The 27,898-nt window shown below is 38.8% G+C and overlaps 1 protein-coding gene and 2 long non-coding RNA genes across 3 annotated transcripts in view; 2 read left to right on the top strand and 1 right to left on the bottom strand.

Annotated features, from left to right (window-relative positions):
• TTC29 (tetratricopeptide repeat domain 29) overlaps positions 1 to 27,898 on the bottom strand; it is a 341,387-nt gene that overhangs the window by 45,542 nt on the left and 267,947 nt on the right. The gene's annotated exons all lie outside the window — the stretch shown is intronic.
• LOC129629822 (uncharacterized) lies at positions 3,307 to 8,176 on the top strand. The gene is made up of 3 exons (XR_008703336.1): positions 3,307 to 3,452; positions 5,190 to 5,305; positions 7,929 to 8,176. It is a non-coding gene; the product is annotated as an uncharacterized LOC129629822 (long non-coding RNA).
• On the top strand, positions 8,585 to 11,973 carry LOC129629823 (uncharacterized). Its single transcript, XR_008703337.1, has 2 exons — positions 8,585 to 8,992; positions 9,203 to 11,973. It is a non-coding gene; the product is annotated as an uncharacterized LOC129629823 (long non-coding RNA).

Below are 27,898 nucleotides of genomic sequence, written 5' to 3'. Positions count from 1 at the left end.
TGGTTGTATTTTTCAAATTCAAGTGAGAGTTCTAACTAAGCTTTTGGTTTTCAAATGCTCTTCCCATGTTACCTAAAGGTAAAGAACTTTTTTCTCTTCTTCCTTCACTTCTTCCCCAGTTTCTCTCCCTCCCTAATCATCTGATTCCCCATATTCAATCTCTCCCTCAAAGCTCTCCCATCTTTTTCTTAGAAGAGATTTTATCTGAAATCTATTTTGTATTAGAGTGGTTATTTAAATTTTAATCATCTAGCTAAATTTTAATAGCTGAACTTTTTCTGTGAAAATGTTAAAGGAAAGTGATTCTTTTTGTTTTTAGTACTAGCATTTTGAGTTTAGACTTGAGCTTAAAGTCTTAGTATATATAAGAAGCACACTGGTCAACTGAAGTTTCAGATTCACGCTGTGAGAAAGACCCAAGGGAAACAGAACTAGCAAGCACTAACAAAAGAGGTTGGATTTCTTATGCCCTATATTTTCAAGCACAGTAGCTAAAGCTTTGTAAACAGACTTCCATAGAATGTGTGTGTGTGTTAGTCACTCAGTCATGTCTGATACTTTGTGACCCCATGGACTGCAGCTCGCCACCAGTCTTCTCTGTCCATGGGATTTCCCAGGCAAGAATACTGGAGTGGGTAGATATTCCCTTCTCCAGGGGATCTTCCTGACACAGGGATTGAACCCAGGTCTCCTGCATGGCAGGTAGATTCTTTACTATCTGAGTCACCAGGAAGCCCTCCATAGAATAATCAAAGGAAATTTGAGAGATAATTTAGCCCAACCTTCTCATATTATAGGAACAAAGAAATGAAGTGACTTGTCCAAGGTCACATGGCAAGTTAGCAATGGTTAAATTCCTGTAGAAGGATCTTTTATTATGTGTCATTTAGTCAGATAATGACCTCATAGGAAATTGGGGTAACATAAAAGCAAAATATAAATTTACTTATTTTAATTGGAGGTTAATTACTTTACAATATTGTATTGGTTTTGCCATACATCAAAAAAAAAAAATAAATTGTTACTAATATCAAGCACTGTATTTGCACCTTCATTACAATGATTTTCAAAGCAGCTTTTCATTTAGCTGACTGTGAGGCTGACCTTGGGGACACTAGAGACTAGTCTATGCTGTCTCAGTAGCATAAGTAGGAAAGGACAGCTGTTGGTGCGCCTCTGTCTCTGAAGTTGTCTCTTCCCATCTTGCCTTGTTGACCTCTTGACTAGAAGATACTTTAAAAAAAAAATATTTTGTTTTGAGTGTGTCTATTTTTATATTTATTTATTTATGGCTAGGCTGGATCTTTTTTGCTGCATGTGGACTTTCTCTAGTTGCAGCAAGCGGGAGCAGCTCTCTGGTTGCCATGCACGGGCTTCTCGTAGTGGTGGCTTCTCTTGTTGTGGAGCACAGGCTCTAGGGCGTGTGGGCTCAGTAGCTGTGGCTTGTGGGCTCTAGACTGTGGGCTCAGTAGCTGTGGCGCACGAGGCTTAATTGCCCCAAGGCATGTGGAATCTTCCCAGACCAGGAATAGAACCTGTGTCCCCTACATTAGCAGGCAGATTCTTAACCACTGACCACCAGGGAAGTCCTAGAAGATAATTCTTTTTTTTAAATTTAATTTTATTTTTAATTGGAAGATAATTACTTTACAGTATTGCGATGACTTCTGCCATACATCAGCATGAATCAACCATAGGTATACATATGTTCCCTCCTTCTTAAAACCCCTCCCCATTTCACCCCTCTAGGTTATCACAGAGCACTGCTTTGGGTTCCCTGCATCATACAGCAAATTCCCGCTGGCTCTCTGTTTTACATATGGTGATGTATATGCTTCAGTACTACTCTATCCCATCCTCTCCCTCTCCTACTGTGACCCTAAGTCTATTCTTTATGTCTGCTTCTCCTATGCTGTCCTGCAAATAGGATCATTGGTTCTATCTTAGAAGATGTTCTTAAAGACATTCTTTATTCTCCTTTGTAGACACTTGAAGAGTGTTGTGAATTACATGCTGCATGGGACATCTGAAGTTCTGTATGTTAGGCATCCCTGTACGCTCTTCTGGTAAGAGTACCTGCATTGTGTTGAGTGATCTCATCTCATGATATGATTGATGTCAGTTGTGTCCAACTCTTTGGGACTCCAAGGACTATATCCCATCAGGCTCTCAAGTTCCTGGTATTCTCCAGGCAAGAATACTGCAGTGGGTAGCCATGCCCTTCTCCGGTGTATTTTCCCAACCCTGAGATTAAACCCACATCTCCTGCATTGCAGGCAGATTCTTTACCATCTGAGCCACCAGGGAAGCCCCAGCCTACCTTCCTAGGTTGTAGCAATTGATCTAATGGGACATGTGACCCAAGCTAGTCCAATGAGATTTCATTCCTTGAGTTTTTTATATATTGAAAGTTGAGATATTCTGTCCTTTGGGGTTTCTAAACTGTGATGATGTCACTTGGAGATGTGTGAAAGGTAAGAGATGTGAGGAGAGGGGAGAAAGGGATGGGGAAGAGAAATAGAAGAACAGAGGAGAATGGAGTAGGTTGAGTTCCTTAATTCCGTGATTTCTGAGATTAATGGCATCCATATCTTTCCTAGTTACATCAGCCAGTAACTCCTTTTATGTGGTAAAGTTAGTTTGAATAGGATATCTTTCACTTGTCTCTGAAAGAGTCCTAGTATACATCCCCACTTTTTCCCCTATAGTTATAGTTTAAACTAAAAGTCTATAGTGTAAATTTCCTACTCTGCCTTCCTCTGATGCTAAGTGTTAGTCATTATCAGTGTTAGTATTAATTACAATTGATGTCCATGGCTAAATTAAAAGTGCTGAATTGGTCAACATTTGAATCCAGATTAGTGACAGCAGAAGTAAATACACTTTGAATGAATAAACAAAGTGTTAAAATGAGTATTAAAAGTTTATAGGACATTTATTCTTCACCTTGAATTTACTGTGATAGGTTTGTTACTTTTTATGTCTGCATTCCTCTCTAAACTGTCTATTCTCAGGTAGAAAAATTACAGTAAAATATTAATTTTTTGCCTTTGTTAAATTCTTGGTTTGTTCATGAAAAATCTTATATTTATTTCCTTTAGAGTACCCAATATATTTCTTAGTTTTTGTAGTGTTTGAATTGTATCTGGGACCATATTTGAGGGTAAATTATGCCAGGTGTCTTGAGTTGCTCCCAGTGTGGGCTGGTTGATATACATCATTGATTTGAAGTATTCGTAAAAGACTTCAACCATAAGGTAGATGTGAGAAGGTCTCTGGAGGAAAAGGTAGGAGGGGCTTGCTTACAACTGTAGCTTCTCAAAGCCTTTAAAATGCACAATCCTCCAAAGGAAACTGCAAAAGGTAGCATTTCTCAATCATTTTTCTAACCATGGGGCACATTTTTCATCATCAGCTTTGTGTCTGCTCTTGGAAGTATAGTAGTAAGCAAGGTAAAATGTTTCTCTGCTTTCACTGAATCTGTAGAACTTATAGTGGATAGGTTATTTGCCTTGCTGGAACAAGAGTACTAATGAGCAGCTAAGTATTACATGCCTGTATACTCAAAAGCTATCCATTGAGCTAACAAATTATTAAAATGTGTTCAATGCTCTTACCCTGATGGACATACCTGCAAAATGACCTGGAATGCAGACTTTCATTTAGAATTTTTGGATTTCTTGGCATTTGGTGCCCTGGCTGGCTATCTGCTTCTGAGTCTCTTTCCCACTACTCTTCCGACCCCAGGAGAAGTTTTGCTGGCACATGTTTTTCATCCTAAATCTACCCTCCTGGTCCTGAGCAAGTGCCCAGGGCAGAGGCACCAGAGCTGGGTTCTAATTACTGCTTCTCACTGTATCAGCTCTGGGTCACCTGTGTTCTGAGGGATGTGTTTTAGGAACCTGATTGAGTTCATCATTTTGTGACAACCTTGAGAAGATTATGCATAGAATTTTGTTTTGTTGTGTTGTAGATTTGTCTTTTTTTTTTTCATGCCATAGAATTTTGACTTAAATATAGTGTTATCTTTTGTGACAAGATGCACGTTAGAATGTTGAAACAGTTCCTATAACTCTGGAATTATATTAAATGAATTCACCTGTTTTCCAGAAGTCAGATTTAAACTATAACATATTTCTTCTTAAGCCTAGAAGTATTTGATAAGAGCTTCTGAACCTCAAAGGCCTGCTCAGAGCACACTGGATTCTGTAAGAGAAGTTGAGCACTATCAACCTCGCCTAGTGTTTGAAAAAGGGGCAGCGTGTACTGTTAGGAAGTTGAATTAACAGCAGTTGGCAAGAAAAAAGAGGAATGCAAAAGGCTGACAGAGAAACTACAAAAGCACAGCCCTGCCATCGTTGGCTCGCAGTGTATAGGAATGGACGGCCTTACACCCCTCAGTCCTTGTCTCATAGGACTTTACATGAGTCTCCAATAGACTTAAAGAGTGAAATTACTTTGATAATACTCTTTATTTAAAAAATGATATTGTGGTGCAATGGACTCTTTGTACATATTTAGAAAAACACTGCTTTGAAATAAGGGCTTCTGTTATTAGTAACATTCACCTACGTGGAATATCTAACAAGTGAAAGTGTTAGTCGTTCAGTTGTGTCCGACCCTTTGAGACCCCATGGACTGTAGCCCGCCAGGCTCCTGTGTCCATGGAATTCTCCAGGCAAGAATACTGGAGTGGGTAGCCATTCTCTTCTCCAGGGGATCTTCCCGACCCAGAGATTGAATCCAGAGATCAAACCCAGGTCTCCTGCATTGCGGGCAGATTCTTTACCATCTGAGCCACCAGGAAAGCCCAGAATATCTAACAAAGACATTAATGTATTTACTAGTTGCTAAAAACTTAATCGATTAATGGCGTTCACCAGCATAAGAATTATCATTCTTACACTTAAAATCCTGCACAGCATGACTTGTTTCTCTTTGAAAGGAGGCTGTACTTTTTCAGCATTCTCCTACCCATACTGCATGGAGTTCTAGGAAGTCCTTTGAAGACAAGTGTACTAGGAGGAACTCAGATCGCCCCGGTAAAGGTTGCTTTTACCCTTGATGGGAGAATCATTCCTGCCCACTAACAGACCAGTTTTGAGGGAGCTCGAGCAGTGTTTGTTAAAGAATATTGACTAGCTGGATCATTGCTTATTGGATTTGATTAATGTCTTCATTTTCTTTAGACATTTCCTGAAATCATTTTGTGATCTTCCTCTGGCAAAATGTTTATTTGCCAGTGAATTCAGTGGACGAGCATGGAGAACAATGAATGTGCTGGTATTACGTATGTGCCACGAATGTAAGTTGTTGATAGACATTGACTATGACAATACTGTGCCACAGACTTTTCTGTTCTTTGCAGCTGAGCTTCAGAGACAGAAACTATGCTTGATTGCACAATGTCTCCCATAGAAATTATAAGGAGAATGCCATGCTCTAACTGTGGTTATTTACACAGAACAGCCCAGCTCCCTGTTTCCCCTCTGGCTTTTCTTAAGCAAGCAATTTATTCGCAACAGTTTTAAATTTCAAATCAATATTTCTATTAAAGTAGCTTTACACTTTTCATCTTTATGAATGGACAAGTCTTAGAAGGGAATCCAACTGCGCTTAAGCGGGAAGACAAGGCTATTGATAAAACACATTCTAGGGGCATCTATGAAAATGAAGTATTTCTGTTTATCTTTAAACGCAGAAATAAATGTGAATGGACATATAATGTAACTTTTATCACTAACTAGATATTAAGTAAAATTGGTTTCTGTGAAAGAAAGTAGATTGATTGGTGTCAAATTAGAAAAATGATCACTTGTATGTGCAACATTAAAAAAAGATATGTGAACTTATCTCCAAAACACAAACAGAAGACAAATGTACAGTTATCATAGGGGAGGGGGGGTGGGGCAAGGGATATATTAGGAGGATGGGATTAACAGATACACAACTAAATATAAAACAGATAATCAATATGGACCTACTGAATAGCACAGGGAACTGTACTCAATATTTTGTAATAACTTGTAAGGGAAGAGAATCTGAAGAAGAACATATATATCTGAATAGCTGTACCATATACTTGAAACTAACGCAGTACTGTAAAACAACTATACTTCAAGTAAAAAATAAAAATAATTTAAAAAATTAAAAATGCATTTGGTGGCTTGAAAGTAATAAGCACTTTGCTCTTTTAAAGTTGGTAAAGAGTGTTCTTCAATGAGGAGGTCTTCAGTAGATCTCAGGTAGAGCAAATTTACTTTGTGGGTCGGGGAGTTTATAAACATTCCTGAGGTTGTACCAAGTGCTTATACTGAGATACTATTGAAATTATTTTCCATTAATTTAGGGAAGTGGGATGATGAGTTTTTTAAATTACTGAAAATCACATACATATTTATTGTAGAAAATAATACTTACTGCAGAAAACTCAGAAAATACAAATAAGTAAACAGAATAAAAATTAAATAAGTAAATAACAAAAAATCATAAAGAGATGAATATCATTAATATTTTGCTGTTATATCTGTGTGCTTATAAAAAGATTTTATTATGCATTTATTATTTTGCTATGACTTAGTACATAACTTTTGTGAAACAAAAATTAAAATCTACGAAAGTATACATCTCCAAGTCTAGCTTTCATTCTTGTCTCTGTTTTTTTGATAACTCAGATCTGCTTTTATTAGATTTGTGTGTATTCTTCCACTGTTTTTTAAAATAAAAAACCTTAAAAGATATTATGTTTTAGAGCAGTTTTAGATTGGCAGGGAAACTGAGAGAAAGGTACAGAGATTTTGGTACCCCTGTGTCCACACACATGCGTAGCCTCCCCCATTATCAACATCCCCCGCCAGAGGAGTGCATGTGTTACAATGGATGAACCTATACTGACACATCATTGTCTCCCAAAGTCTGTCGTTTACATCAGGGTTTACTCTTGGTGTTGTATATTCTGTGGGCTTGTACAAATTTATAATGAAGCCAATCGACCATTATTATATCACACAGGGTATTTTCACTGCCTAAAGAATCTTCTGTGCCCTGCCTTTTCATCCCTCTCCCCACCCTTAACCCCTGGCAACCACTGATCTTTTCACTGTTTCCATGGTTTTTCCTTTTCTAGAATGTCGTATATTTGGACTCCAGTGTATGGCTTTTTCACATTGACTTCTTTCCCTTAGTAACATGCATTTAATATTACTCCATGTCTTTTCATGGCTTGAGAGTTTGTTTCTTTTTGGTACCGAATAATATTCCACTGTCTGGCTGTGCCATGGTTTATTTATCCATTTACCTACCGAAGGACATTATGCGTGCTTCCAAATTTTGGTAGTTATGAATAAAGCTGCTATAACTACTTATGTGCAGGTTTTTGTGTGGACATAAGTTTGCAACTCCTTTGTGTAAATTACCAAGAGGTGTAATTGCTGGATGGTATGACAAAGAGTATGTTTAGTTTTATAGGCAGCAGCCAAGTCTCTTCCAAAGCAGCTGTGCCATTTTCTAGTCCCATCAACAATATACGAGAATTCCTGTTGCTCCACACCTACACAGACATTTAGTGTTAACATTTTTCTGGATTTTGGCCAAGAATGACCAAATAGTTACATTAGTATATCATTTGCATTTTTCTGATGACAAATGATGTGTAACATCTTTTTCATGTTTATTTTCCTTCTGTTTATCTTTGGTGAGGTATCTCTTTGATTTCTGGCCCATTTAAAAATTATGGCTTTTTTTTTTTTAAGAAAAAAAAAACAACAGTAAGCTGTTGAGTTTTTAAAGTTCTCTCTATATTTTGGGTAACAGTCCTTTGTCAGATGTATATTTTGCAAATATTGTGTCCCAGTCCATGACTTCTCATTCTCTTGGTGTTGTCTTTTGCAGAGCAGAAGTTTTCAATTTTAGTAAGTTCTGCTTTTCAGTTCTTTCTTTCAGGGATCATGTCTTTGCTGCTGCTGCTGCTAAACTGCTTCAGTCATGTCTGACTCTGTGCGACCAGCCCACTAGGCTCCTCTGTCCCTGGGATTCTCCAGGCAAGAATACTGGAGTGGTTTGCCATTTCCTTCTCCAATGCATGAAAGTGAAAAGTGAAAGTGAAGCCACTCAGTCGTGTCCGACTCTTAGCGACCCCATGGACTGCAGCCTATCAGGCTCCTCCACCCAAGGGATTTTCCAGGCAAGAGTACTGGAGTGGGGTGCCATTGCCTTCTCCACATGCCTTTGCTACTGTACCTAAAAAGTCATCATCATAGTCCAGGTCATATAGGTTCTCTCCTATGTTATGTTCTAGAAATTAGTTTTTTGCATTTTACATTTAGGTCTATAATCCATTTTGAGTTAATTTTTGTGAAGGGTGTGAATTTGGGTCTAGATTAATTTTTTTTTTGCATGTGGATGTCCAATTGGTCTAGCACCTTTGTTGAAAATATGACTTTTGCTCCATTGTATTGCCTTTGCTCCTTTGTCAGAGATCTGTTGACTGTATTTATATGGGTCTAGTTCCTATATATATCAATACTTTTTATGCCTTAAATAATTTTATTTTTATTCTTTTATTCAGAATTCACCAAGAAGTCTACTTTGTCCAAGTCTATTCTCAAGCAGTGCTATTGCCACGGGGGGAGTACATGGACCATGGGCTGAGGCTCTGTGTGGTGTTTCTTGAGAGGCTGCTATGAAGTTTCATAAGTGGCAGTGCATGCTTGCTAAGTCGATTCATTCGTGTCCAACTCTTTGCAACCCTATGGACCATAGCCCACAAGGCTCCTCTGTCCATAGGATTTTCCAGGCAAGAGTACTGGAGTGGGTTACCTTGCCCTACTCCAGCTGATCTTCCCAACCCAGAGAAATTGAAGCTGCATCTCTTATGTCTCCTGCATCGGCAGGCACGTTCTTTACCACTAGCACCACCTGGGAAGCCCAGCAAGTGGCAGAGGGTTATGGATAAGGAGTCATCATTATCAACAAGAACAAGAACAACCATCAGGTGATCTATTGAGCATCTTTACATTCCATCTCTATTTTTGTATCTAGGAAAATTTAAAGTTTGGAGATAGAGAATTTCTGTATTACTTGTGTGGATATGGGATAGGTTCTGCCTAGGAGACGGATGTGTGGTTACATGCTTCCTTTTGGGGGTGCACTGTAGTTTGTTGTTAACTAAAATATTCGGCCAATATTTTTGTCTTTGGTTCAGGCTAAGGCTTTTGGAAGGATGACTAGATGAATGTCTACTTCAGTTGTCATCCCTAAACATTCAGCAGTGTGGTCATGTAAGTTACTACCATTGTTGAATCAGCAAAACAATGCCAACAACATGAACAAGGCATAGAATTCAGATTTACTACCACTACCTGGATCAATCCTAAAGGAAATCAGCCCTGAATATTCACTGGTAGGAATGATGCTGAAGTTGCAGCTCCAGTACTTTGGCCACTTGATGCGAAGAACCGACTCATTAGAAAGGACCCTGATGCTGGAAAGATAGAAGGCAGGAGAAGGGGATGACAGAGGATGAGATGGTTGGATGGCATCACTGACTCAATAGACATATTGAGCAAGCTCTGGAGATGGTGAAGGACAGGGAAGCCTGGCGTGCTGCAGTCTATGGGGTCATGAAGAATCAGACATAACTGAGCAACTGAACAACAGCAACGTGGATATTCACTTTCAAACAGATTACATTCCATTTGTAGTTCGTGATGAAAAAAAATCTCTGTAGATTCTAAATGTTGAGAGTCTATCCATCTGTTGAAGTATAAATGTAAATGTTATTGCCAGAGTGAAATGCACCAATACTTAATGTTGTAGAAATTAAAATTATTAGAATAATCAAAATATTTCAAATAATAAATGTATAAGGAAATAGATCTAAAGTAAAGATTAATATTAAGATAGAACATGTTAGCTAGATAACTTTAGAAAGAATATTATATCATTTTAGAGCCAGTGAATATTTATAGAATTTAAATAGTACAAGAAAGAATAATAGAAATCATAGCACAGAGATTAGAATTAATCTTTGAAGTTGTATTACTATTCAAATATTAATGAAAATAATCTTTAAAACTATTCTTATTGTACAGTATTTTTTAGTTATTTAATTCTGTTTAGGCCATGAGTCATTCAGGAAAAAATTCTCTTTAGAAATTCTTCATATCTTGAAGGATGGATAAAAAGTAAAATGTTAAGTTTGACCTATTCAATTTGACAAGGTGGGAAAACAACCCAAATCAGGTACACTATCTGTATTAAACCATGTCTTTGATCTAGACATAACAAAGAATATACAGAAAGGGAGACAACGTTAAACAAAAATGAAGAACTCCTAAATATGCCCCTCTACCAACCTCAGTTGAAAGAATGAATCTATTTAGTTTCACACATGATGTGTATGGTGAACACAGGAGCAACCCATCAGCTGACAGTTTCAAGGAATTGTTCTTCTTATGTTAAATTTTAAATAATTTACCAGTGGTTTTAATGAAAAATTTTAGTAAAAACTACTTTGGGTGCAAAAATCCAAAGATTCTGACATCTAAGAAATTCAGTCTATGGTGGTGACCAAAGGGTTTGGTCTTAGATTTGGCTGAATATTGATTTTAACATTTGTTTATTTTGTGTTACCACATAATTTGGTGCATATCTACTTTTTTTTAGAGCACTACACCTTCCTTGCTTTATAATAATAAAAAAAAATGAGCTCACAGTGCTACTAATGAGATAGGACATCTTTCCTCTGTGTTTTTGTTATTGATTCACTTTGTGATTTTTTTTCTTCTCTGAAATGTTTGTTTTTTGTTCATTTTCTTTGTTTTTGTTTCATTTTTGTTCATTTCTTAGGAGGTGATAGTTATCTTTTGTTTTCTTACAGCTTTGTAAGAGTTCTTCAATTTTGTTTATCTGTGTTTTATCATTCATTTTGTAGCTTTTGTTTCTCCACTCCTTTTTTGATGAACAGAAATTTAAATTTTAATTTGTCAATTTTATTGGTATATTTTGTTTGAAAAGTTCTTTCCTAACATGAGGTTACAAAGGTATTCACCTATATATTTTTTTCTAAAAGTTCTGAAGTTTTGCCCTTCATATTTAAATCTTAAATCAGTTCAAAATTTCATTTTTTGTGTGTCTGTATTATGACAAGGATCACATTTTATTTCCATTTGAATAGCCAGTTCTTTCAGTACTAGTCAATGAATAGTCTGTTTCAGTGACCTTCAGTGTCGTCTCTGGCATAAATCAAGCTCCGATCTCTGTGTGGGTCTGCTTTTGGCCTCTCTTCCACTGATCAATTTATTTATTCATGTACAATTATTAAATTTTAAAACTACCATGGATTTGTAATGTCTTGATTTTGGTGCAAAATGTGTGTTCCTAACTTGTTCTCTTTCTCCTTCAACAGTATCTCAACTATTTGTATGCTTTGCTTCTCCTTATAAATTTAAAAGTTCGATCGCCAATTTATTTGAAATTTTTGTTTCTTGAAGTAAACTTTACACACCATAAAACACAGCATTTTAATGTACGATTCAATGAGTTTTGAAAAATGTATAACCGAAAGTGTACAAGTGTATTGTTCAGTTGCTAAGTTGTATCTAACTTTTTTGCAACCTCATGGACTGTAGTCCTCCAGGTTCCTCTGTCCATGGGATTTTCCAGGCAAGAATACTGGAGTGGGTTGCCATTGCCTCCTCCAAGGGATCTTCCCCACCCAGGGGTTGAACTTTGCATCTCTGGCATCTTTTACATTGGCAGATGGGTTCTTTACCACTGAGCCACCTGGGAAGCCACATAACCATATATAGCCAGTAGCCAATTAAGATGTAGAATGATTCTCTCACCTCAGAAAGTTCCCTTGTGATTCCTTTCAGTTCCTGTCTACTTGCCAGAAGCAAGCACTGTTCTGGTTTTCTATTATCATTAGTTTTGTGTGTTGTTGGAATCTTTAATAAATTCATTTGGTATGTATTCTTTTCTGTCTGACTTTCGCTCAACATGGTTTTGAGATTTATTCATGTTTTGTGTATCAGATCAAATCAGATCAGTCGCTCAGTCGTGTCCGACTCTTTGCGACCCCATGAGTCACAGCACGCTAGGCCTCCCTGTCCATCACCAACTCCCGGAGGTCACTGAGACTCACGTCCATCGAGTCAGTGATGCCATCCAGCCATCTCATCCTCTGTTGTCCCCTTCTCCTCCTGCCCGCAATCCCTCCCAGCATCAGAGTCTTTTCCAATGAGTCAACTCTTCACATGAGGTGGCCAAAGTACTGGACTTTCAGCTTTAGCATTATTCCTTCCAAAGCAATCCCAGGGCTGATCTCCTTCAGAATGGACTGGTTGGATCTCCTTGCAGTTCAAGGGACTCTCAAGAGTCTTCTCCAACATCACAGTTCAAAAGCATCAATTCTTCGGCACTCAGCCTTCTTCACAGTCCAACTCTCACATCCATACATGACCACTGGAAAAACCATAGCCTTGACTAGATGAACCTTTGTTGGCAAAGTAATGTCTCTGCTTTTGAATATGCTATCTAGGTTGGTCATAACTTTCCTTCCAAGGAGTAAGCGTCTTTTAATTTCATGGCTGCAGTCACCATCTGTAGTGATTTTGGAGCCCAGAAAAATAAAGTCTGACAATGTTTCCACTGTTTCCCCATCTATTTCCCATGAAGTGGTGGGACCGGATGCCATGATCTTCGTTTTCTGAATGTTGAGCTTTAAGCCAACTTTTTCACTCTCCACTTTCACTTTCATCGAGAGGCTTTTTAGTTCCTCTTCACTTTCTGCCATAAGGGTGGTGTCATCTGCATATCTGAGGTTATTGATATTTCTCCCGGCAATCTTGATTCCAGTTTGTGTTTCTTGTTTTCTAAAATTTTTGAGTAATTTTCCATTGCGTGGATATCTCACAATTTGTTAGTCCATTCTCATGCTGATGGTCATTTGGGTTGTTTTCAGTTTTTGGCTATAATTCATAAAGCTGCCCTAAATATTCATTTTGTATGGACTTATATTTTCATTTCTCTTGGCAACTACCTAAAAATGGAGTTGGAGGGTGATAGCATAGAAATATGTTTAGATTTATAAGAAACTTCCAAATAATTTCCTAAGTAGTTGTGTCGTTTTACATGCCCACAAGCAATGCATGAGCGTTCCGGTTGCTCACATCCCTCCGAAGTGTTTAGGAGTATCAGTCTTCAATTTTGGCCATTTTAGTGGGTGTGAGGTCATATCTCACTGTGTTTTCTTACACATCACCCTGGTGAGTAGTACTGCTGTGCACCTTGTGTTTATTGTTCATTTGTAGATGTTTGTTTGTTTTTTTTTAAGAAGCAAAGGGAAGTTTTACTCTTCATTATTACTTTAATTTTGGTTGTCCTGGGTCTTTGTTGCTGTGTGCATGCTTTCTCTAGTTGCAGGACGTGGAGGCTAGTCTCCATTGGGTTTTTGGGCTTCTCATTGCTGTGGCTTCTCTTGTTGTGGAGCACAGGTTCTAGGTGCCTGGGTTTCAGTGGTTGTGGCTTGCAGGCTCTAGAGCACAGCCTCAGTAGTTGTGGCTCATGGGCTTAGTTGCTCCTCAGCATGTGGAATCTTCCCAGACCAGCGGTTGAACCCATGTCCCCTGCATTGGCAGGCAGATTGCTATCCGCTGTCCCACCAGGAAAGTCCTGTAGATGTTCTTTTGTGAAGTGTCTGTTCAAGTTTTTGCCTATTTATTATGTTGGAATTGTGTCTTGATATTATTGAGTTGTATGAGTTCCTTTTATATCCTGGATATAAGATCTTTGTCATATACTTGTATTGTGAATAGTTTCTCCCAATCTGTGGTTCTGAGTTTATTTTCATAACAGTTTTCATTAGCAGTTGAGTGCTGCTAATTTTGAATTGTCTGTGATTTTGTTCAACAGCCTTTATTCTAATCATTTGGGACATGTTCACTTGACAGAGAGTTCTAGTTTGACAGTTTCTTCCTTCAGTAGTTTAAAAATATCATTTCATTGTCTTCTGACTTCTATTATTTCTGATATGAACTCTGCCATGGCTTGTGTTGTTGTATATTATGTACTTTTTTTCTCTATTAGATTTTCTCTTTAACTTCAGTTGTTAGCAGTTTGACTACCATGTACCTAGGTTTTGTTCCCTTTGCATTTATTTTCTTTGGGGATCACAAAGCTTTGTGGAGCTATAAGTTGATGTTTTCCACCACAGTTGTAAAATTTTGGCCATTATTTTTCCTGATGTTCAAGCTGGTTTTAGAAAAGGAAGAGGAACCAGAGATCAAATTGCCAACATCCACTGCATCATGGAAAAAGCAAGAGAGCTCCAGAAAAACATCTATTTCTGCTTTATTGACTATGCCAAAGCCTTTGACTGTGTGGATCACAAGAAACTGTGGAAAATTCTGAAAGAGATGGGAATACCAGACCACCTGATCTGCCTCTTGAGAAATCTGTATGCAGGTCAGGAAGCAACAGTTAGAACTGGACATGGAACAACAGACTGGTTGCAAATAGGAAAAGGAGTTCGTCAAGGCTGTATATTGTCACTCTGCTTATTTAACTTATATGCAGAGTACATCATGAGAAACGCTGGACTGGAAGAAACACAAGCTGGAATCAAGATTGCCAGGAGAAATATCAATAACCTCAGATATGCAGATGACACCACCCTTATGGCAGAAAGTGAAGAGGAACTCAAAAGCCTCTTGATGAAAGTGAAAGAGGAGAGTGAAAAAGTTGGCTTAAAGCTCAACATTCAGAAAACGAAGATCATGGCATCCAGTCCCATCTCTTCATGGGAAATAGATGGGGAAACAGTGGAAACATTGTCAGACTTTATTTTTCTGGGCTCCAAAATCACTGCAGATGGTGACTGCAGCCATGAAATTAAAAGACGCTTACTCTTTGGAAGGAAAAGTTATGACCAACCTAGATAGCATATTCAAAAGCAGAGACATTACTTTGCCAACAAAGGTTCATCTAGTCAAGGCTATGGTTTTTCCAGTGGTCATGTATGGATGTGAGAGTTGGACTGTGAAGAAGGCTGAGTGCCGAAGAATTGATGCTTTTGAACTGTGATGTTGGAGAAGACTCTTGAGAGTCCCTTGGACTGCAAGGAGATCCAACCAGTCCATTCTGAACGAGCTCAGCCCTGGGATTGCTTTGGAAGGAATGATGCTAAAGCTGAAACTCCAGTACTTTGGCCACCTCATGTGAAGAGTTGACTCATTGGAAAAGACTCTGATGCTGGGAGGGATTGGGGGCAGGAGGAGAAGGGGACGACAGAGGATGAGATGGCTGGATGGCATCAGTGACTCGATGGACGTGAGTTTGAGTGACCTCCGGGAGTTGGTGATGGACAGGGAGGCCTGGCGTGCTGCAATTCATGGGGTCGCAAAGAGTCGGACACGACTGAGTGACTGATCTGATCTGATCTGATGTATATGTGTATATTTATGGGCTTCCCAGGTGGTGCTAGTGGTAAAGAACCTGCCTGCCAATGTAGGAGATAAGAGAGACATGGGTTCACTCCCTGAGTCAGGAAGATCTCCTGGAGGAGGGCACAGCAACCCACCCCGGTATTCTTGCCTGGAGAATCCCACGGACAGAGGAGCCTGGTGGGCTACAGTCCATGGGGTCACATAGAGTTGGCTGTGACATAGCAGGCATGCACTCACATATGTATATATGTATAAATATATCTACCTATGTATATATAAAATTATTTTTTCCCTTGTCTTCTCTCCTCCATCTGGGACTCTAGTTGCACTTTATGCATTAGACCATTTTATATTGTCCTTCAGGTCACAGTTAATTTTTCTCAAGTACTTTCTCTTTGCTCTGTTGGATAATTCTTGTTGATTGGCCTTCATTTTAACTTTCTTTTACAGTCTCCAATATACCTTTAAGCCCATCTGAGAATTAAAAAAAAATGTGTGTGTGTGTGAAAGTTGCTCAGTCACGTCCAACTCTTTGTGATCCCATCGGCTGTAGCCTGCCAGGCTCCTCTGTCTGTGGGATTCTCCAGGCAAGAATACTGGAATGGGTGGCCATTCCTTTCTCCAGGGGATCTTCCTGACCCAGCGATCGAACTGGGGTCTCATATTGCAGGCAGGTTCTTTACCATCTGAGCCACCAGGGAAGCCCTTTAAAAAAATAGCATAATTTACAGTTATAAGGCTTCCATTCAGCTCTTCCTTTACAGTTTCTATTTCTTTGCTGCAATTTCTCATATGCTTATTATGATCCTCTTTTCCATAAAATTATGAATTTATAATACCTATCTTAAAATGCATATCTGCTAATACTAAAATCCGGATCAGATCTGTGTTTATTGCCTGCTATTTTTCTTGGTTATAAGTCATAGTTTTCCAATTTTTCATATATCTAATAATTCACTATTATATGCTGGGCATTGTTATGATCCACTTTGGAGAGGTTGGTTTTTTTTTTTTTTTTTTTAATGCTGTTGAGTACTGTGTTATAAGACAGAACAAGTTACTGGCAAATCTTTTTGGTTTTGACAAGTGTGCTTTGATTTTTTTCCCCCTATATCACAATTATTTGTGAAAATTTTAAAAATCTCTCATATATTTACACCCATGTATTTGTATGAAGCTGAAATATCTTGTACCACTTCAAGATATTTCACTAATCATGAAATTATTACATTCTATTATTAATTTCTTTCTATGTATGTTCTATTTCTTTAATTACCTTGTGACCCCCAGGGATGGATCCTCATTTTATAGCTTTTCATAGTCACAGGATGTGACACACAGCTGGCTTTCAATAAAAGTTATTATTTTAATGAATATGAAGGATATCTTGCTGTGGTCCTTTGGGCTTTGCTCCAGCATTTCTTCCATAGTTAATTTATTCCAGTGTTATGAGTATTGAACACTGAGTTCATTCATTCATTCACTCACATACATCCATTGATCTGTTCACTCACCAAATATTTGTTGAGGACCTACTATATGCCAGTTCTTATTCTGATGCTGTGATTACAGCAGTGAATAAGTTGAACAATGTTCACACTCTCATAGAAGTTACGAGTTTGTGGTTTTTGAGAGTTTAGCCTAGTTACTCCATGGTATTGCTTCCTTGGCATCCATTTTGTTTGGCTAACCAGCCTGCAAGAGCCTTAAATGGACACTGTTCCCTTTATGTAAGAGCATGCCCTAGATAACAGAATCAGAAGTAATTTTAAGTTCTTGATATGACTTCCCTAAGGGCCCTTGTGATAAGCAGGCTTCCTGACCTCCCAGGACCTTCCAGGACCTTCCTTTTTTGTACATCTTAGGTAAAACCCCTGTGGAGCTTACTGAAATGCTGCTTCTTCTGATTTGAATCGACCAATCTGATCTTAGCCTGGAAACCTCAAGGCACAACCTCAAACCCCGTGGGTGCTAACAAAGGCTGGTGCCCCAGATTCCATCCCCTTCTCTGCTTGCACCCTGGCCTCCCAGTGAGGCCCCTCAAAACGTCCTGTGTACTTCCTCCAGGACCTGTGAGCAATGAAATTCTTTATTTCAGTTTAGCTTCTGGTCTTCTGCTCCTTGCCATCTGGCATCCTGCACTCTACTTAACAAACGTTAACTTAACATTTGCTAACTAACAAATAGGCTTCCCTGGTAGTTCAGAAAGTAAAGAATCCGCCTGCAGTGCAGGAGACCAGGGTTCAATCCTTGGGTCAGAAAGATCCTCTGGAGAAGGGAATGGCAACCCACTCCAGTATTCTTGCCTGGAGAATTCCATGGACAGAGGAGCCTGGCAGGCTCCAGTCCATGGGGTCTCAGAGTTGGACACAACTAACAGTTAATAATGGTAATTAAATTATATAAAATAAGTATTCCCTAATAATAAGAGAATGAACAAGTAACTTCACAGATAAACTGGGTATTCTATGAAGATAAATAATAAAGAAGGTAGTTACTGTGACGAAGATGCATGTGTATTCTTAACAATAGAGGTGTGAGGAAAGGCCTGTCTCAGTAGGTGATACTTCAGCAAAGATCTTAAGCAATTAATCAAGCCCTGATTTGTAGCATTTGCCAATACCTATGGTATCGGGAAGATCTCCTTGAGGAGGGCATGGAAACCCACTCTACTATTCTTGTCTGGGGAATCACATGGACTGAGGAGCCTGGCAGGCTACAGTCCATAGGGTTGCAGAGTTGGACATGACTGAAGCAACTTAGCATGCATGCATGTAGTATAAATGCTTCCATTGTGGCTGAGTTCAAGCTGCCAACATGACATCAATGAAGGTGGAATTGGGAAGAGATGTCAGTAGTACCATGTTGTATAGCAATTCCACCATTCAGTTATAATAGATGTAAATAACATCTAGAGGCTGGGTGACAGTGAAATGAGGTAAAATACATTATAAAAGGTGAAGTAGTAAAATGAATACAATTCAATGAAGTTTAATTTTTAATAATGGCTGTGTTTAATGATAAGCTTGTAGAATTCCTAAAAATTTAGTAATTGGCACTTGCAAACCTGTGTAAACTGGCTCCAGCACACTACTTACTGTGGAAGGGTAACTGGCCTGAGAGGACCTTCGGACAGCCCTCTGCAATATTACCTGGGTGCCCTTCAGCCAATACCCCTACTCCGCAGCGTACCTTTCAGACCTTTCCACGTAGTCCTGGAGGGATTTGTACAAGGGTCCTCATCGAAGATTGTAGGATGGGAAATTGGAAGCAACGTGAAGGTCTAAGCCTAGGGGAATGGAAAGCTGTCATGCAGTGCACACAGCATCCGGCACGATGTCTCTGTTCACCGCAGACACAAGCACTCACCTAACAACACTTCATATTTGTCAAGGGCACACACATTAAGGCATATTCCAAACACGCTGGAGTAGGAGGTGATGTGCCTAAAGAAAGTAGTGAGCTTTGGGATAGCTCATGGAAGGAAGAAATATAGACTTGAATAAAGTAAAATCAGAATTGGGCTTTATTCTGATCAATGAGGACAGTTGGCCTTGATCTGAAGGGTCTGGATTTCTGACGTCTCCATGGCCCAGGTGCAGAAGGAGGACCTGTGAAACGTGAGTGGATGTGCTAAACAGAACTTATAAGCAGAAATTTTTGAGTCATCCTATATGTCCACCATGCTCTCTTTTCTCCCTGTCATGAGAATAATGATGTCTCAGATTGGGGATTCCTCAACCTGGATCCTGCAGTAAAGAGATTATGAAGTAGAACCACACCCAAAGTCAATATATAATACAAGTGAGAAATCTACTTTGTTGTGAGCCATTCAAATTTGGGATGATTTCTTATTGTTGTATTATGTAGCCTAATCTTAGTGATACAAAATAATTATTTTTAAAATGCTTATCATTGAATATGGTTATTTTTAACTGACACATAGTATACCTGACACGTAGTGTAAAATAGATAAATAAGATCTTGAGGGAGTCTGGCTATTGAAGAAAGGCTGAAATAGAATTACAATTCTGGGGTAGCAAAACTAAACTTCTTGAGTACTTCCTGTCATGGCAAAGAATTGGACATGACTTAGTGTTGAGCACCTCAGTTTACAGGGATATAATAAAATTTCAAAGACAATTAACAGGACTAGACTCTAACATCCACAAAACTGCAAAATTATAATTTTTCCCTTTACAGTTAGCCTCATTTTTACCAAAGTTAATCATAGTAAAACTAATTTATTTGTATTAAACTTGGCCTGATCATTTATATCGGAGAAGGCAATGGCACCCCACTCCAGCACTCTTGCCTGGAAAATCCCATGGACGGAGGAGCCTGGTGGGCTGCAGTCGATGGGGTCACTAAGAGTTGGACATGACTGAGCGACTTCACTTTCACTTTTCACTTTCATGCATTGGAGAAGGCAATGGCAACCCACTCTAGCACTCTTGTCTGGAAAATCCCATGGACGGAGGAGCCTGGTGGGCTGCCATCTATGGGGCCGCACAGAGTCAGACATGACTGAAGTGACTTAGCAGCAGCAGGTCATTTATATAAGTGCAGCTAGAATAGTAATTTACCATACAAATTCTTTTTAAGACTAATTTGTTAATACTACTACTCAAGTTTCTGAATTCTAGAGGGATTTGAAAGGGATAAAAAGTAACTGTTTCATCTTTGTTCCCCAAAATAGCTTACCAAATCATTGGTAGTGTGAGAGAAGATTTCATTAAATCTAGGAAAAACATTAAAGATGTTCTTTTTTTTTTTTTTAGCGTTTTGAAAGGGAATAGATGAGGTTTGGGAAATTGGTTTAACAAAAAGGTAAGCTTTGAGCTTTTGGAGCCACATCTTTGGCCCTGCAGCAGAAATATGCAAGAGAAAGACAGTTGTTTCCAATTCCCCAAAGAACAGGATTGCAGCCTGGATGATAAAGAGGTTGACTTACCCTTCCAACTACATTTTCTCCAATTTGCTTATTTCCCTCTGGGCATAGAGTTTATTTTAGTTTGGAAGAGAGGGCCTGCCTGAAAAAATTTTCCTATCAGGCTCTGATTATCAGCTTCCAATTTGCACAAATTTCAGATCATAAAAGTTATTAAACCCTTTCAAATATTTTGTCAGGTTTTGGCTAGGACAAGCAGTAAATATTTCTGGCAGTATTAAACAACCTCATTAATTTTTAGTTCTCTTTGACTGTTTAACAGAATAACCGAACAATTTTACCAGAAAGATCCCGGAGTCCCAGCAACTTTGGAAGGGGAAGGAAGAGGTTTTCTTCAGACGGTAGGTAAGAGGGTACTGAAGAATTTGGACAGGACCTTTAAGAACAATTTCTTTTCCAATACCCCAGGAAATTACAATTGAAACAGTGGTTTCTGGGCAAGTGTTCTGATGATGAAACCTTAGAGATGTCATGGGTGAGAACTAGGAGTTACCTAGGTGCCTTTTGCCTCTTTAAGTTTCTATGACTGTGTGGATCACATTAAACTGTGGAAAATTCTGAAAGATATGGGAATACCAGACCACCTGACTTGCCTCTTGAGAAACCTATATGCAGGTCAGGAAGCAACAGTTAGAACTGGACATGGAATAACAGACTGGTTCCAAATAGGAAAAGGAGTACGTCAAGGCTGTATATTGTCACCCTACTTATTCAACTTCTATGCAGAGTACATCATGAGAAACCCTGGGCTGGAAGAAGCACAAGCTGGAATCAAGATTGCTGGGAGAAATATCAATAACCTCAGATATGCAGATGACACCACCCTTACGGTAGAAAGCAAAGAAGAACTAAAGAGCCTCTTGAAGAAGGTGAAAGAGGAGAGTGAGAAAGCTGGCTTAAAGCTCAACATTCAGAAAACGAAGATCATGGCATCTAGTCCCATCACTTCATGGCAGATATATGGGGGAAACAGGAGAAACAGTGGCTGACTTTATTTTTCTGGGCTCCAAAATCACTGCAGATGGTGGTTGCAGCCATGAAATTAAAAGACACTTACTCCTTGGAAGGAAAGTTATGACCAACCTAGATAGCATATTATAAAGTAGAGACATTACTTTGCCAATAAAGGTCCATCTAGTCAAGGCTATGGTTTTTCCAGTGGTCATGTATGGATGTGAGAGTTGGACTGTGAAGAAAGCTGAGCGCCGAAGAATTGATGCTTTTGAACTGTGGTGTTGGAGAAGACTCTTGAGAGTCCCTTGGACTGCAAGGAGATCCAACCAGTCCATCCTAAAGGAGACCAGTCCTGGGTGTTCATTGGAAGGACTGATGCTGAAGCTGAAACTCCAGTACTTTGGCCACCTCATGCGAAGAGTTGACTCATTGGAAAAGACTCTGATGCTGGGAGGGATTGGGGGCAGGAGGAGAAGGGGACGACAGAGGATGAGATGGCTGGATGGCATCACTGACTCAATGGACATGAGTTTGAGTGAACTCTGGGAGTTGGTGATGGACAGGGAGGCCTGGCGTGCTGCAATTCATGGGGTCACAAAGAGTTGTGCACGACTGAGCGACTGAACTGAACTGAACTGATATACCAATTAAAATAGGCATCCCATTCTATCTGTTCAGCTTGGGATCCCCTGTTCTTGACTGCATTTTTTATTTTTTTAAATTATTTATTTTAATTAGAGGATAATTATGTTACAATATTGTGATGGCTTTTGCCATACATCGACATGAATCAGCCATGGGTGTACATGTGTCCCCCCACCCCCACCCCCCATCCCGAACCCCTCTCTGACCTCCCTCCCCATTCCATCCTTCTGGGTTGTCTCAGTGTACTGGCTTTGAGTGCCCTGTTTCATGCATTGAACTTGGACTGGTCATCTGTTTCACATATGGTAATATACATGTTTCAGTGCTATTCTCTCAAATCATCCCACCCTCGCCTTCTCCCACAGAGACTCATCAAGGAAAAAAGGGAGAAGAATCAAATCAATAAAAATAGAAATGAAAATGGAGAAATCGCAAAACAATCTCAGCAACTTCTTCTGCTGCTGCTAAGTAGCTTCAGTCGTGTCCGACTCTGTGTGACCCCATAGACGGCAGCCCACCAGGCTCCCCCATCCCTGGGATTCTCCAGGCAGGAACACTGGAGTGGGTTGCCATTTCCTTCTCCAATGCATGAAAGTGAAAAGTGAAAGTGAAGTCACTCAGTTGTGTTCGACTCTTAGCGACCCTATGGAATGCAGCAGGCTCCTCTGTCCATGGGATTTCCCAGGCAAGAGTACTGTAGTGGGATGCCATTGCCTTCTCCGATTATCAGCAACTATATGCCAATAAAATGGACAACTTGGAAGAAATGGATGAATCCTTAGACAAGTATAACCTTCCAAAACTGATCTAGGAAGAAATGGAAAATCAAATGCACTTTTCAAAATGTGTGTGCTCAGACCCTAAGTTATGTCCCATTCTTTGCGACCCCATAGACTGTAGCCCACCAGGTTCCTCTGTCCATGGAATTTTCCAGGCAAGAATACTGGAGTGGGTTGCCATTTCTTACTCCAGGGGATCTTCCCAACCCAGGGATTGAACCCACGGCTCCTGCATTAGCAGGAGGATTTTTTTTTTTTAACCACTTGAGCCACCTGGGAAACTGCTTTAAATGAGTGATCTTGTCTAACTGGAGTAAAACTTGTCCATCTTTGTAGATATCCATGGCTTTTGACATCATTGTTCCAGACAGGTGGGCCAAAAGTTGCAGCGCCTAACTCTTTGAATACAAAGGATCCCATTCTCAGTTTGCCTTTATCTACATGAAACAAGACAAATGAACATGTGATTATATTGGAAAGAACCAAGAAATGTTATTGTATGCTGGCCAAAAGACAGCCCTTTGTGTACCACTACCATTTCCTGTGGAACTTTGGACATGCGAAAGGATTGAACCAATAAACCCCAAGGACTGGGAACTGTGGACTGATTCAAAACAAAATGGAGAACTGCAGCTGCCCCCAAGCTCCCAGTGTGACATCTGGGGATGGATTCCAAAGAAATGGGGTACTGTGGATTAAGCCACTGACAGTTCCCCAGGTGGAATCTGAGCTGTGTTATCCACTCAAAACCCTGGGAATTTCAGTCTGAAAGGCCAGGGGCTTGGGTCTAGGCAGAATTGTCTGCCAGTTCAGCTGGGCTCCAGGCTGAATCATGTAACAGTTCAAGTTGACCTGTCCAGTAAAGGAAAACCAGTTAGACCAGGAACTTGAATGTAAGAAGAGCAGAGCTCAAAACAAGAGGAACTCAGCAAAGGGCCCCTTGGAAATGACCGGAAAGACAGAGAACTCAAAAGCGTTCTCTGGCTGCCACACCTGTGTTTCCCATTGTCCCCAGATGTTGATCACGTCACTGCCACCCAATCTGTTAAAAAGCAAAATTCAACTGAGTGCATTTGAAAATCTAATTGGCTTTAGTCAGCAATTCATGAATCAAGCAGCATCCCATCTAGTGCACAGAAGGGTGCTTCACAGAGTTCTACTAAATTGGGAGGTTTTTATAAGCAGAAGGAGGGTGGGGCAAGGAAATTATTAGCAAAAGAAAAGACAGACTTGTTTCAGGCCAGGTCATCTTCTTGGGGAAAAGGAAGGGCAGGGTTTTATTACACTGGTTACTTCATTAGTGCATACCAGGAAATTTCAGACTGTCTCTTTAAATGGCAGGATCCTGGGAGAGGCTGAAACTACTGCTGAGTCTCGGTTTGCTGTCGTGTGGGATGACTCCACCTTGGGACTGTTATTTCTTTTTTTATTGTTATACAGACACGTTTGGAAAATATACGTATATCCCTGTTTCCACCAGTCACCTTTATCAAATCTTTATCTTACTCTGTACTTAGTTCAGGTAGGAATTTTTTAAGAAATACAACATTACAGATACAGATGCTGTCTTATGTGTATCCCTCTATGATATCATTTCTTCCTTCCTTCCATAGAGATAATCACTATTCTGAATTTGTTGTTAATTATTTTCAAGCTATTTTGTTTTGTAGCTATATGCATGTATACAAGTGTATAAAATATATAGCATTATTTCACATGTTAAAATTTTTAAATACATACATTGTTCTATAAGTATACATATAATGTACAAATTATTCTGAAACATTTCTTTTTGCACAAAGTTAGTTTTTGGAGATTTGTCTTTGCTAGGCATACTAGTTCATTTATTCATTTATCAACTACCTCATATGGCTTCTATCGTACCAATACCATGGTGAATCCATAGTCATTTTAATAGATATTTTTCAATTTTCACTACCATAAACAAGGACACAATAAAAATTCTCAGTTTGTCTCATTTCTTTAGGGACTGTGCTTAGAAATGGAATTTCTGGTTCATACATTCTAAGTATCTTTACCTTTATTATCCAATACAGTGTCAGATCTACTAGTGTCCAATTGTTCTCTAAAATGTTTATTTCTCCATATCCTCATCAACACTTGAGGTTATTAGAATTTTTTATTTTTTTGTCAAAGTGGGTGAGTACAGAATGCATTTTCTTATTTTACTATGATTTTTCTGATTAACTGTGAAGTTGATATTTTCATATTTTATTGACTCTTTGAAGTCCTTTGCCTATAGATTATTCTTATATTCTGCTCATTTTTCTGTTATGTTGTTTCTTATTGATCTTGTAAATTTCTTGCATTCTAAATACTAATAGTTTATTGGTTGTATATATTTCAAATTATTTTTTTTTATTTATTCCATTAATACTGTGTGTTTGGAAGGGGTGGGAATGTATATGAAAACATAAACTTTTACCTTGGTAGGAAATTTTCTTATTTATCATAGCACTTACAATGGGTCAAATATTTTCCTTTAAGTACTTTATACATATTAACTCATTTTAAATTTGATAAAACTCATGAGGAAGGTGAAATAGATGCTATCATTATCCCATATTATTTTTATTGTTACTTCAAAAGTAACAGATTTATTGAGATACAATTTGCTCATCACTTATTTATAAACATAAAGCTCACACTTTTAAAAATTGCACAAATCAGTGGTTCTAGTATATTCACAAAGCTGTGCAACCTTTATACATCCCATTCCATGACAGACTACATTTTATTTATTCATCTGTCAGTTTACGGACATTTGGGTTGTTCTACTTTTTAGCTATTATGAGTAATGCTGCTATGACCATTTATGTACACATTTTTGTTTAAATATATATTTCCAATTCTTTTGGGAAGATATCTAGGGGTGGAATTGGAATTTCTGAGTTTTAAGTTAATTCTGTATTTAATTTTTTGAGGCACTGCAAAACTGCTTTAGAAAGAAGTTGCATCATTTGATATTCCTATCAGTAATGTGTGAGGGTTCCAATTTCTCTATATTGTCCTGATCACTTGATATTGTCCATCTTTTTTTTTTGTTATAGTTAGCCAAATGGAGATGAAGTGATCTTGCAGGTCTCTGTTCAAATATTACTTCCTCAGAGAGTCCTTCCCTTATGGCCCTTCTCCATTATTATCTATCACATCTCATTTATATCCTTCAAGTTTTTATAACAATGTGTCTTGTTTATTTACTCATTTGATAAGACATCTTTTGTGTTCTCCATCATGAATGTTGGCTCCATGGATACATTAATAGCTTCTCTGTCTTGTCTCTGATCATTTACAATATCCTCGGTGCTGTTGCTTTAATAATAACAGTTCAGGACATGTAGTTTAAAAGCTAGACTAAATCAAGAGCATTTTGACAATTAACAAAGGTGAATAAACAACTTCATTGGGAACCTCAGTCTTGAATGAGTTGCTGTTGCTGCTGCTGAGTCACTTCAGTGGTGTCCGACTATGTGCGACCCCATAGACGGCAGCCCATAAAAAGCAATTATAGTTTTCTATGGTGTGTGAAATTGGCAAAACAAAGAGGATTTCTTATATCCTTGATGGCTTCCTTCCATCCTTAAAATTTCCCCCCTTTTTCCTTTTTTTTTTTAAGTTTAGATTGAACCTGAGTTGAGTGGCTGATTTAGAATCAGAAAGTCTTAGAGTTGGAAAGGATGAGAAAAATATCATGTAGCTCATTTTTCTGATTAAGAAACAGGGGTCAGGGGGCCTCCCTGGTGGTCTAGTGGGTGAGAATCTGCCTGCCAATGCAGGGGTCATGGGTTCCACTCTTGGTCCGGAAGCTTCTCACATGCCATGGAACAGCTAAGCCTGGAGTGCCCCAATTACGGAGCTGGTGCTCTCGAGCCTGTGAGCCACAGTTACTGAGTCCCTGTGCTGCAACCGCCGAAGCCCACTCTCCTAACAGCCTGTGTTCTGCAACAAGGGAAGCCACTGCAATGAGAATCCCATGCTCCCCAACCAAGAGTAGACCCTGCTAGCCACAACCAGAGAAAGCCTGTGTGCAGCGCTGAAGACCCAGCACAACCAAAAGCAAATAAATACATCTTAAAAAAAAAGGGGTCAAAAATGAGGGAATTTTTCTCCCAAGGTCACAGAAGAAAAAGTAGAAAAATTATTTTGTTTTATATTTATTTATGTATTAATATGCCAACAATACATGCTCATGGATTTAAATACAGAAAATGAAAAAAAAATTCTATCACTTGTAACTCGAGCTTTTATAAGTAACTATTAACATTCAGTGGTGTATCTTTCAGGAATTGCTTCTATGCATATTCAGTAATATAAATGTAAATATAAATACTAAATCTGTGGTAATTTGTTGCAGCAGCAATAGAAAACTAATATGCCTAGTATGAAAGGTATTACTGTTGTTGTTGCTTAATTGCTAAGTCGAGTCTGACTCTTTTGTGACCCCATGGACTGTAGCCTGCCAGGTTTCTCTGTCCATGGGGATTTTCACAAGAATACTGGAAGGGGTTGTCATTTTCTTCTCCAGGGGAGACCCAAGGATCGAACTGGCATCACCTGCATTGGCAGGCAAATGTTTTACCACTGAGCCACCAGGGAAGCCCATGAAGGATTAATACTGCTATAAATTATTTGACTAATTACTTATTATTGGGTATTTAGGTTGAATCTATTAATAGGTTTTGTTTATTCATATACTAGCCTGCAAAAGGAACTTCAATAAATAGCTTTGCATCTTCAATATTTCTCACTTGTCTAATTATTTCCTGAGACAAATTCTTAGAGGTGAAACTTCAGGGTCAAAAAATGTTTAAAGGCTTTTGGTACATGCTGTCAATTTGCTCTGAGATTTAAAAAATTTTTTATTTTTTACAACTTACACTTCTACTGCTTTGTTTTACCTACCATTGTAACATTGGTTATTTTTTATTCTTTTCAAATATTGATCATATGGTAGATAAAATGTTAGGATTACAGTGCTGCTTCAATTTGTATTTCTTTGACCACTCGTGGGTTCTGAACATGTTTTAAAGTTTAGGGATTACAAATGGTGAGAAGCTAATTGTTCTCTGATGGCAAAGTTATTCACCCTGGTAAATTCTTTA

This window comes from Bubalus kerabau, chromosome 16 (genome assembly GCF_029407905.1).
Source record: "Bubalus kerabau isolate K-KA32 ecotype Philippines breed swamp buffalo chromosome 16, PCC_UOA_SB_1v2, whole genome shotgun sequence".
In the NCBI taxonomy this organism is placed as follows: domain Eukaryota; kingdom Metazoa; phylum Chordata; class Mammalia; order Artiodactyla; family Bovidae; genus Bubalus; species Bubalus kerabau.
This window is presented reverse-complemented; position numbering and strand designations above follow the sequence as displayed.